The 12,607-nt window shown below is 35.8% G+C and overlaps 1 protein-coding gene across 1 annotated transcript in view; it reads left to right on the top strand.

The window, feature by feature from the left end:
* gpatch2 (G patch domain containing 2) overlaps positions 1–12,607 on the top strand; it is a 210,538-nt gene that overhangs the window by 139,778 nt on the left and 58,153 nt on the right. The gene's annotated exons all lie outside the window — the stretch shown is intronic.

Raw genomic sequence — 12,607 nt, 5'->3', positions numbered from 1 at the left:
TAAGTAAGATTTTTCAGATTTTCAATGTTCACTCCAAATTTCCATCCTCAAAATAGTTATTTTGCAGTTTTCTGTATCTCGATGAGCAAAACATAGATATATTCCATATTTGCAATAAATTTGCAATAAAATATAGAAGTTTAGAATTGTCAATGAAAATTTGATAAATGAGTTTGAGGTTTAATGATCATTGGGTAAAACTGTTAGAGCTATTGGTGTGATTAGAAGAAAAATTGCAAAATATCTGTGTCCAAGATTCAGAAAATAATTTACAATCAGATATAATTGATATTCTGTAATCCTTTCATATTGTATAGCTAGTACAACATTGTAATATATTCAGATTTTGTCAGTTTCCAAATCTTTCTTTCCATTTAACTAAATTTCAGAATAATAAATGAAAAAGTCAATACAGCCAAGGATCATGGAACAAATATTAAAAATCTTTGATACGTTTTATTTGATACATTTTCAATAATATTATGCACAGGAGATTGTAAATTAATTAAAGCTTTTCAGTTCACTTATTTTACATGAACATACAGATATTAATATCCTTAAAATTAAAGCAACACATAATATTTTTAAATTTTATTTTAGTATGGAAGGGTTGCCTTGGACTTGTTTCTGTGTTATAGAATTGCTAATAAATCCCATGAAATCATGAGAACAATTATATTTCAGTTAAAGTGCAGTTTGCTCAAGTATAAAATAAACATATCACAGCAGAACCCACACTTCTTAGTTATATAAAACCTTCTTTTATTAATGTTTCCTCATTACGTTTAGCAGACCCCTCTAAGTCTGAGGGGTGTGTGACTGAATTTGTCTTACAGCATTTCAGACCTCTCAGATAAGCTTCGGCAATTGGAATCCTGATGAAAATAACATTTGTCTGGTTCATGAAAATGAGAAGTCAATCTGAATTCTAGCCTGCATCCCAAGGACATTGCAGACTAAATATTTTGATTTTTTTTAATACCTGGCAAAGTTAAAACATTTTTTTGGATAGAGTGGTGTGAGTTGAGGAGACCAGCAACTTCTCAAACCAGTGAACATTACATCCAAAACTTATAACAGGACCTATCTCTGCAGCACTCTTACCTACTTGCCTTTTTCTATTCAAAGCACCTCACTTTGTTCCATCTATTTTACTTCCCTCTAAAATGCTCAGCATAGGTGCCATATGTCCTACCTGGAGTTTCTCAGTGACACGGAAAACAGTTGATATTAGAAAATTAACAAGGAAGTGGAGACTTGAGAACTTGCAAAGTGAAAAACAATGCAGAAATATGACCTAAATGGGTGACAGAAATATGATTTCTCAACATGTGATGTGCACATTACAATGTTCTGTCTCACACATTTGTTATCTTGAGATCAATTAGATTTTCTTAAAATTCTAACTTCTACCTCAGACCTTTCCACTCATTCAGCCGGTGTTGCTACATATTCTCAAATTCCTACCTGTAGCTTAACATTTTAAGGAAAAGTAGTTGCCATTTGAAACATTTTAAACACATGAGCCTTGAATATCCTTGGGGGTTGAAAAAGGGGAAAAGGCCTACTTTATCATTATTATGGAATGGGCACAGTAGCTCGTGGATTAGGTGGGGTGATGCAAAATATAGAAGTGTGATGAAACTTCAGAAAGGGACAGGGACTACCACTAATAAGACAGGTTGCAGTCAAGTCAGTATGCCAGTGGAATCATTAATTCTGAGATTCATAATTACCAGCTTCTTTGTGAGTAAGTGGTCATTCTGGGGCAGTGGTGCCTGGTCTGCTGCCCGGGTCCTCAATGATGCCGTTAGGCATATCGAATGAAAGGGTTAGTGAAAGAAGATGAAGAAGTTGCTGTTTGTAAGGAGACGAAGATGGGTGTCTTGCTGAGTACTTTGGCCACTGCAAGTGTTTCAAGGTTCCAACCAGTCTGCATTTCACCAGCGAACTCTCCACCCAGATACTGCAATGAGCAAATGTTACTGAAGTGTTTGAAATTCCCTGAAACCAGCAGTTAAATTGTGAATAACTTTTCTGTCTTTATTAATAGCATTTAAAATTCTCTTTTTAAAGAGACTATCTGTGCTTGACGAGTAATTACTATAATTTTCAAGAGTACAGAGCATTTACATCTGTAGCCTCAGGAGATACAAGTAAATTTTAATTTTCTTGTTGGAAAACAGTCCCTCTTCTACCTTATTAAGTGCAGCATCAAAAGAAAACCATCAGTATATAAATAAATGTTTTGAGATGAATTCTAATTGTCATACTTTAGACAGATCACAAATGATAATCTTATATATTTACAAAAAAGGTTTAAAAAATCAGTCAGTGCCTCATATTAGCATTACAGTTATTGATAGTGTTCCCATACAAATCCTACTAGTTTACGATCTTACCATTGCAAAACATTTTATATACTAATAACTATGAATAAAGAAATGTCTCCTAAGTTCTCTCCTCCTATCATTGCTATAATTTTAAATTAATGACTTTTTATTGATAACTTACCAACCAGAGAAAAAGATCTTTTCTCAATTTACTCAATCAAAATTCTTAATCATTTTTAAAATTACCTCTGTTCCAATGGAAGTCATTGTAAGATCACAAATTTTTCCTCTAAACTAGCATTGTTCTGATGATTCTACACAGTACACTCCCTGATGAGGTATTCTTTGAAACTGTATGGTGCTCTCCTTGTAGCCTAATTATTACCCAGAATAAATTTATAATGACTTCTATGCCTCCATTTATAAAAGCCAAATGCTTTTGACCTTTTATTACTTGATCTACCTGAAGTTGTACTTTCAAATAATTATGAAATTTCTTCCATATGTCTCTTTTAAGTGCTTTGGTATCTTTCAATAAGTAGATGCTTCCCTTCCATGTACTGTTTATTAATCTCTGTTGTGCATTGAGTTTCATCTGCTTTTTTGGCTGACCTATCTAAGATTCTCCTGAAATCTTTTCCAGTCCAACACATTAGACCAGAGTGATTTTGCTAATGGAAACATATGGTAAAATGGCTTTGCCTTTTGGATCTACATTTGCCATTTGCACTTGCTCTGTTGGGCCCACATGGGAGCAATATTACAAAAGAGCATGGGAAACACCAAGTTATCTGCATAACCTCCTACCAATGAAGAAACTCAAATTTTCAGGATATGGGTGCTGCAGGCCTATAGATTGGAGCTCTGCATCTGGATCAGGTAAGGAGGGCAGTGGGTGGCAATTTCAGGAGGGTAACCAGGCCAGCAAAATTTGGACCTTTTGAAGTGGAAAATTATCACAAAATCTGTGTGTTCCCTGCTTGTTCCTTTTTTTATTATTGTTATGTTGTTCTTCCGTATCAGTGCTGTCCATCAGGTTTTGCTTTGTTGCTGCGGATATCTGTAACCATCATAAAATAGACACTGAGAAAGGTACTAACAAAATAGTCACTACCTTTATAGCAATTTTGTTATATGACTGACACTGTGTCTTAGAGCGCCTGTCTATTTAGTTTGTAACATTATTATTAGGTCAGTTCATTGTGTGTTATCAAGGACATATGTTGTATCCACTTATCAATAATTTTTTGAAGGGTATTAGGACAATTAAGTACTACTTGACCAGCAGCAAATACGTTAAAAACGAGTGCCACTTTAGCAGAATTTCTTCTCTAACCTTATCAGTTTCTGGATAATGTTAAGTGACATCAGTGTTCTGTAGGACATTCTGGTTTGGTAAACACTGTTACCTCTGGCATAAGACACAAAACAGGCTTTGATATCTGACAGTAGAACTACTGGAGATAATTGTTTAAGGCAGTGATGCAGTAGGACCAGTTAAGACAGTTGCCTCGCAACCTTGTGACCCACATATGAATCCATTGCCAGTTGATACCTCAAACCACAGTTTCCTCCTTGTCTACAGTCTTGATGAAGCTTCCAAATGTGACTGCTTCTTACACCAAAATTACTTACTGGTAGATAATATATGACAGCTCATGGGCTGGAACATACTCGATCTAACCCGCATGTTGTACAATCCCCTTAGCTGCACTAACATTTCACAACCTCTCAAGTACAGTTGAGCTGGAGGTTTTGCTGCTGTGACATCTCACAAAGAGAAGCAATTTATGAATGGCCACTAGGTCTCAGGCAGTGGATCCTGAGGCCCTGCCCCTGGACTGTCCTGATGTCTTTTTGACAGCTCAAGCAGTCAAAGGCCTTTTAAACCTACCTGAATGTCTGTGATAATGAGAAATTTGTAAACGCAGTTGAAATAAGTTTAAACAATTTTAAATAAATTATTAGAAATTAAAATAAATTTGTTGAAAAATTTATTTAAATTGGTTTATTATTATCAGATGTACCAAGGTACAGTGAAAAACTTGTCTTGCATACTGTCTATACAGATCAATTCATTACAACAGTACATTGAGGTAGTACAAGGTAATATAATAAGAGTGCAAAATAAAGTGTCACAGCTACAGATAAAGTGCATTGCAAGTAGACAGTAAGATGCAAGGTCACAATGAGGTAGATTGTGAGGTCAAGAGTTCATCTTATCGTCCTAGGGAACCATTCAATACTCTTATTACGGCAGGTTATAGAACCTGTTCTTGAGCCTGGTGGTACGTGTTACCAGGCTTTTGTATCTTCTGACCAATGGGAAGGGAGAGAAGAGAGAATGACCAGGGTGGGTGGGATCTTTGATTATGCTGGCTGCTTTACCGAGGCAGCAAGAAGTGTAGACTGAGTCCATGGAGGGGAGGCTGGTTTCCGTGATGTGCCGACCTGTGTCCACAACTCTCTGCAGTTTCTTGCGGTCATGGGCAGAGCAGTTGCCATACGAAGCTGTGATGCATTTGGATAAGATGCTTTCTATGGTGCATCAATAAGAACTGGTGAGGGTCAAATGGGACATGCCAAATTTCTTTAGCCTCCTGAGGAAGTAGAGGCACTGGTGAGCTTTCTTGGCTGTGGCATCAACGAGGTTAGACCAGGATAACCTCTCGACCTCAGCTTTAATTGATAGAAATGAACTAAAACATTAATATGAATTACATCAGAGTAAAAGAAAAATATCTTCACTTTTTTTCCATCCAGATTGGCAATCCCATACAAATGAATGGGGTTAAGATACATAAACCAGCCAGTTGAGGAGCCAGATTCAACATTAAGCCTATCCCCCAGCTCAGCAAAACTGAGCAATGTCTCAGACTGCTGGGCCCGTTAGCAGAGAAGGAGATCGGATGTACAGGTACCTGAATGCCAGTGTGTTCCTTACAGAGTGTGGAAGTTAGGCTTCCACTGACCTGTTGTATGCAGTAAATTACCACTTCTCTTCAGAGCCACTGGGTGAAGAGAATCCTGATCCAGACCTATAATGAGTTCTTCCTTGGAAGTTACCTTACCATTACAAAATCACCCTGCACTGTATTTGTACTCTGACTGCATAGGTGGGCAGCCTATTCCCAGACCTCTATTGTCTACATTCATTCTTCAGTTAATAATAACAAGAAATCAGATTGGGTTTGGCTTGTCAAATAGAGTTGAAGTCCTATCTTCAGAAGTCCCTCCTGAAGTTGCACAATGCTCTGTTCATACCAGATTACTGTATTTACCATTTGGATGTTTACAATGACATTGATAAACAATGGCAGAGAGAAGAGGCAAGAAGAAAAAATAGTAATACATTCAAAATGTTTAAACTTGAAGGAAGAGTTAACTTAGCTAATAAGAACCAACTTAAAGTATAACTTTCAGACAGCATTACAAAGTGAATTGGTCAATGAACTTAAGTAAGTAATAACTAAATGCTGTAATGGCAAATCACATAGGGTTTAATGTCGCAGACAGACGAGATTAAAAGAGCTGAAGAGCCTTCTTTGTTTGACTTCATCTTTGGAAGGGAGTGAATTCCTCAATTCCTTTTTCTTTTTCCCCAGTAGGAAAGGACTTAGTTCCCTTGGCTGCATTCAATTACTTGTCAAGTGGGTAGCTGGGAGGTAAAACAAAAGAAAAATGATAAATAAATACTTGAAATAATATCTAAATACACTTAGACTGTTTGGAGCCACTATAACAGGAGCAATGTGTGCTGTGAATATATTTGCACTAGCAGTTGAGGTACAGAATTCACACCAATATACTGTGTTCCTCATCTCAGTCCAGTAATCTATCAAGTTGCTATGTGAAGGCAATACCACCCTGAGAAATCAAATCAAAAGATAATGCACATTAGGGATATGAAATTGCCCTTGGTTGATTACATGAAGAGTGCAATGTTGTAGTGGCAGCACATTGCACTCTGCTTCTGAAATTTAGTTGGAATGAAGGTCGTCTTTTGCTGCCAGCTGAGTTTAGACTAGTAGTGTGTGGTAATTGCATTTCTGGACTTGTAATCCCAAGCCCTAAGTTAACAATCAAGAAAATATTTCATATTCTACCATGGCAGCTTGGGCAATTCATCTATTTTCAAAAGCAAAATCAGAAGTATTAATGTTTGACATCAATATGAGTTACCGTGAAACTGGAATGTTGCCATGCCCAAATTAGCTCCCCAGCATGCCTTAGTGAATGAAGTCAGCTGCTTCCAGACCCCCAGCCACTTCCAGACCCCTGTTACTCAATTTTGTTCCCTTCCCCCACCTGATTGCATCTGCCTATCGTCCACATACTTAACCTTCTGAGTCTCCTATCAGAGGTGCTGCCCAACCCCCTGAGTTCCCCCAGCAGTTTGCTTTTTGCTCCAGGTTGCAGCATCTTGAGTCTTTTGTGTCTCCACCCTTATAACATGGTCATTTCTTCACTGCTCACCAAGTAGCAAGCAAGACAGCAATCTCAGGGAAAGCAGAGATGGGGAACAATTGTTGACCTTGACAGTGATATCCACATTGTAAAGGCATACTTCAAAAGATCTATTTCCCTAGTAGGCATAGTTTCACTGAACAAAACTGCCAACCTCAGTTAAAATTCTGGAAATCAAAAACGGCAGGTGAATGTTTCACTGGTACAGAAGAAATACTTTTGAGGTCAGGAAATTTTGGTACTTAATGAAAATTGTTCTTTTTGTTATGTGTAATAAAAGCAGAAAAACTTAGTAATGCATACCTCTCTTTACTATGTATAACACTCAAGTCTTCCTTGATTTTTATCTCCAGTTAAAAATAATTATACAGTACACTAGTCCTGGCTTGGAAATAGTTGATGTTAAAACTGGGCCTGAAATAACAAAGTGGTCTGTTCCTCCTTTTAACCATACCAAATATATCTAAAAGAAATGGGAGGTTGTACTGAAGAATCTGTGGAATGCACTTTGTCACAGCTAACACTAGGATTTTGGTAAACTGCACCAGTAATGGTTGGTTCATGGTTAGGATCAAAACCTAATTTGTGAAAGTATATTAGTGCAGAAATTCAGTTGCCAAGATCTTATTGAATGATGGAGCAAACTCAAGGGACCTTGTGGTCTACTTTTTTTTTATGTTATTACTAAGTCTTGTGAGAATTAAAACATGGTCTGTTTGATCTAGATACAAATCCAGGTTGGGGTGAGTAGATTTAATTAATACGATATAGCAAAATAAGGGACTAAATGTTTACATGCACCATTGGCAGAGAAAAATATACCTTAATAGTTCATTTGATTCAGATGAGCTTAATTGGAAAGTGCTCAATATACAGAGAAGATGGAATGATTATTAAATTGGATCAGTTGCAAGCAAATATAGCTTATGAAAAGGATATCTGTGAGAAATATTATAGATGATAAGAGGAGTCCTCCAATTCTAAATTGTTGTCAAGGATTGCAGCAGTACCATTGCCAAAATAGTACAACACATGAGCAAAAAAAAGGCAGCTCACTAAAATATATTTCAACGTTTTTCCACATACAAATGTAACAAAAATCATGCTCTATTTCTTTCTTGCAAATGCAATGTTTTTGTATCTGGAAATATTTTATGTAGAAATGAATTTATGAGACAAATCTTGATTTACAGGTACAATGATAAATTGATCATGGAGATTGATGAGAAAATCATCTCACACAGTAATGAAAGCAGATAAATGATTTCAGCATGAAAAACATTTACTGGAGCTGGGACAATTGATCTCCTTTGATAAATGTGAAGTTGTGTAGTCTTAGATGCTCTGGAAAATCAGTTTCAATTGGAATATAAACAGTAATTTACTCAATCAAATGCATTGATCAATTTCAGATATTCTAACTGAACTCTGTTTCCATTCTAATTAACCATGAGAACAGGTTATTTGCAAGAACGTTTTTCTTTTAATATTTTTGTAGACTATAAGTTTCTAAAGATTTTCTAATTTAATAATTAAAAAATGTGATTGTTAATTATTCATTGTAATTATTTTGTACAAGAATACATACATGACCAGAGCTAATATTGTTATTAATATTGATTTTTCTCAATTACATTTTTTCTCCTTTTAGGTGCTTTTTTTTAAAGTTCCAGTATTATAGAATCCACAATTTATATTTTGCATTGTTTTTAATATGCAACATAGTCCCCCATTTTCCCACAAGTGACTTTTCTCCTCAACTATTATCAATGCTGAAAAAATTGAAAATGCTGGAAATACTCAGCAGGTCAGGCAGCATCTCCAAAGGGAGAAACGCAGTAAATATTTCAGGTCAATGACCTCTTCACAACAGGGAAAAGTTAAAGATAAACATACTTTGGTACACAAAAAAAAGTGGGAAGGGAAGGAGAGAACAAAAGAGTAGCTCCTTGAGGTGGAATACAGGACAGGTGTAATGACAGATAAGGGCGATAGTGCAAGACAAAGATTGGTAACAGGACAGGTAAGGAATCAAAACAGTCACTGAGGAGGAAATGGCATAAGTGGGAGGGGCAGGGAGAAAAACACAATTCAATACTTTAGAAATTGGAAAAAAAAATATCCCTGCGTAACATACAAGGCTACATAATGGTCAACCCAAATTTTCAAATGCACAGCTGGAAAAATATCAGGGGGTTCATATCTTAGTATAATACATCTACAACTGATGCTTGTCATAATAATATGGATCCAATGTATTTCTTTGCTTTGAAATACCTGCAGAGTGCACGAATTACATAGAACCTTTATTGTGAAACCAGCTCAAATTACTGTTGAAACTGATGATACAAATGGAAGTTGAGTTTCAATAGCCATTTTGCTGGTATCATTCCTCATTATACTGGGGTAATTAACATGTACACAGAAGTTTCCTGATTCAACCCCTCTATTTCTACCACTGCACATCAACACCCTGATTCATTGTGGAATAATTCTTTGAAGTGGTGGGGTGGGGGTTGGGGATGAGGTGGGTGAGAGGGGGAGGGTGACGAGTGAACCCTCTTACGTCTGATAAATATAGAAATCTTTCAAAGTTAGTTAAGATTTATGTATCATGGGCTAGCTCATCTTATTTGAATGTTTTATACATTATCTAATTGTATTTATCTGCAAATAGAGCATGATGAAATGACTAACTTTATTTAATTATGCATTTTTTTAATATTGCCCCCCTCCCCACTGCTACCACCCAATAATAACATTGAAATGCTCTGAAGATTGCTTTGTGGTTTGTTCTGCTTCCAGTTGTTCATGTTAATGCAGTAAATTAGTCTTTCTCTTAGCTCTCTCCTGTTTTTGGATACCAATTAAATAAAGTTAAATGTTAGTCAGTTCAACATTTAACGTACTATTCTCATGGCTAATCAGCAAAAGGAGGTCCTCCTTAATAGTTAGTGTTGAATTATTATATCTATCCTTTGTGTTCATACTGATAATCTTATAGGTCACAAAGCATTTGTACACAGTTAGTCAGTCAAGATGTGTAATGCTTTTCTGTCATCTGCAAATCAAATGAGCCTTGAATGATGGATTGAGAAGATAATTTCTATTTTTATAAATTTCGATTAGAAATGATTTACACAAGGGAAATGGCACCACACACAAGTTGGACATTTGATAGTCGCAAGATGATGATCTTTAGACAAATATATATAGAACAAGCTAGATATTAAAAGTTTACATGACAATAAAACTCTACCTTCAAAATTTTGTGGTCAGTTACATAATTGCAGCAGTACTTGCTTTAATGTTAATGATGTAATGAGATATTATTGTTTGCACAACATTAACAGTTTCATTTAATGATTGTATTTATGCCAGTTAACATTATGGTAGAATAGGTAATAAGTCAAACAATTTCTGGTTTTGATTTTTAAAAAATGCCTTATCCTTTTGAAGAGACTATTTTTCATTTTCTTCAACAGTTGTGGCACTTACCTGATTTTCACATAAGTAATTTACCCAGCATGCTTTTCTGACCCAGAATGTCAGACAGCAAATGCAGTAGTAGCTTCATGTCCAGTTGACCAAATTTATTCATCAGAATCGTTGACTTGGTATGACTAGAGAATGACATTGCTGGTAATCAGGTATAATTTTATAATAAAATAATACCATGCTAAATTTTGAACTCACCAGAATTTGTTTTGGCAAGTATTGTACTCCTGTAAGCTTAATCACTGAAAAATTACATCAAGTAACACAGGAAATAGAAGCTAGAATTATGCATGTTTTATGCGTGGTTCTACAATAGCAAATAGGGTTCTCAGCAATGATGGTACAAATGATTAGTGTAAAACTCTTGAATAATTGTCAGCAGGGTTTGTATTTCACAATGCAGTCAATGCAATAGTTTTAATTTATCATCTGTATAACATTGGTTAACATTGGTATGTAATCAAGAAGTCAAATTGAAATATATACTCTCAAAGGTAAAAGCAAAGTTTAAGGTAGAATTGTCATTGCAAGGGGAATACTAAACAGGTTTCTTTCCACTGCAGATGTGACATTCATATTAAGTTTAATTGCATAGTAGAAGGCAAAGTGCTAATTTGGCTAGTTTCTTTGTCATACAGTTGTTGTGAAATCATAAAATTACTAAATAAAAAGTATTTTAAAGAAGTCATATACTTCTTTGATGATGGTGCATCAGTGAACGTGTTTAATACCATGTAGGAAGTCAGTCAACAGTGTAAGCAGAGAGAAGTGTTCTCCTTCCTCACATTCTATACATTGCACCCAGATAAAAACATTGCATCTGTCGTGCAATAATCCAGTCAATTCAACATGAAACATGTTGCCATTTTGGTGATTAGAAAAAATGGATTAATATGTTCCGAGAATAGCCATCGAGTGATACAGAATGAACAACAACTGCAGATTTTTTGACTTTAACAGGGAAAAGATGCTGCACTTACGTGGCAAGTTTGTTTATTTTCCTGGCTGATAATAACAGTGTTTACAGCTAAAATAAAAATCGGTCCACAGGCATTCCTGGTATATTTTATAAACACAATACATTAATTTACCACATCATTTTCCTCCATCAGCCCACCATAAAACAAATCTCAGCTGCACCACTTGATGTATTGAGCTGCATTTCAATAAGGGAGGGTATTTCACCAGACCATTTTAATCCTCATTGAGCAGTCACTTGTTTTTCTCTTTAATTTGTGTGAGAGGGAATGGTCAGATCTGGACTCAGCATCACTTACAGTTCATTAGCTAATAGTTATTTGATGATCTGCATGAGATTTAATGAAATTCACTTGTCTTTTTAAAGTAGTGGGTTTGGAAGACTAACCTAAAAGGAGACTGTGCCTTGAATTTGCTGTGACACGTTAGCATTCCCCAGGGATTTAATGAAATAAAAGTAATTTTGCTTTGAGGAATGGAAAATCTTGGTGTAGAATTAAATTTCATTGTTAATGATTGGGACTTCACTGTATTTTGTTGAATAAACAAGATATGTGAGGGCACTTATGTATATGCAAAAAGAGAGTAATTGAATTCTCATTTTTTTTAACAACGGAGGAGACCATTCAGCCCATTAAGTCTATGCTGGGTCTTGAAGCAATCCCATCAATCCCATTCTCCCACTTATTTCCTTGTAACCTACTGTCTCTAATTTATACCTCCACCTTGATTCTCCCGCCACACATGTACACTAGGGGTAATTTACAGTAGCCAATTAACCTGCCAAGCAGCATGTCTTTCCCATGTAAGATGATACCAGAGCACTCGGGGGAGCCCATGTAATCATCGGTAGAATGTGCAAATTCTACAGAAAAAGCAGCGAGGTCAGGATCAAACAAAACTAGTTGGAGCTGTGAGACAGCAGCACTTTCTGTACCTGATAGGCTCAACAGAAATCAGCAAATAAGACTCAGTGTTGTTAAGTAATATGAGTGGAATTTTTGTCTTGCTGTCCTATTTTAAAAATAGATGTTTATAAAAATTGAACTATCATCTATGCTACCACACATGCAAAATGAAGTATTAAGAAAATTGTTTTTCATTAGGCACAACAATGTGTATTTGTGATGTATCTAATAGCTGTAAGGGTAACAGTTATCTAAAAGCTGATGGTGTTGGTATTCCCTTACAGACTATATGTATAATGTGGTTAATTATTGAAACAATGTTATGTGGGCTTATAGCTTCAGTTAAAGACTGACTGCCATATTACACAGTTGTTTTCTACTTGATGCTCTATGTCTGAGTGAGTGAGTGAAACTGATACTCAG

The sequence above is a fragment of the Pristis pectinata genome, chromosome 3 (assembly GCF_009764475.1).
Source record: "Pristis pectinata isolate sPriPec2 chromosome 3, sPriPec2.1.pri, whole genome shotgun sequence".
NCBI classification, from domain to species: Eukaryota; Metazoa; Chordata; class Chondrichthyes; order Rhinopristiformes; family Pristidae; genus Pristis; species Pristis pectinata.
Note: the sequence above shows the minus strand (reverse complement) of the source record. Positions and strands in the feature narration are given on the sequence as shown.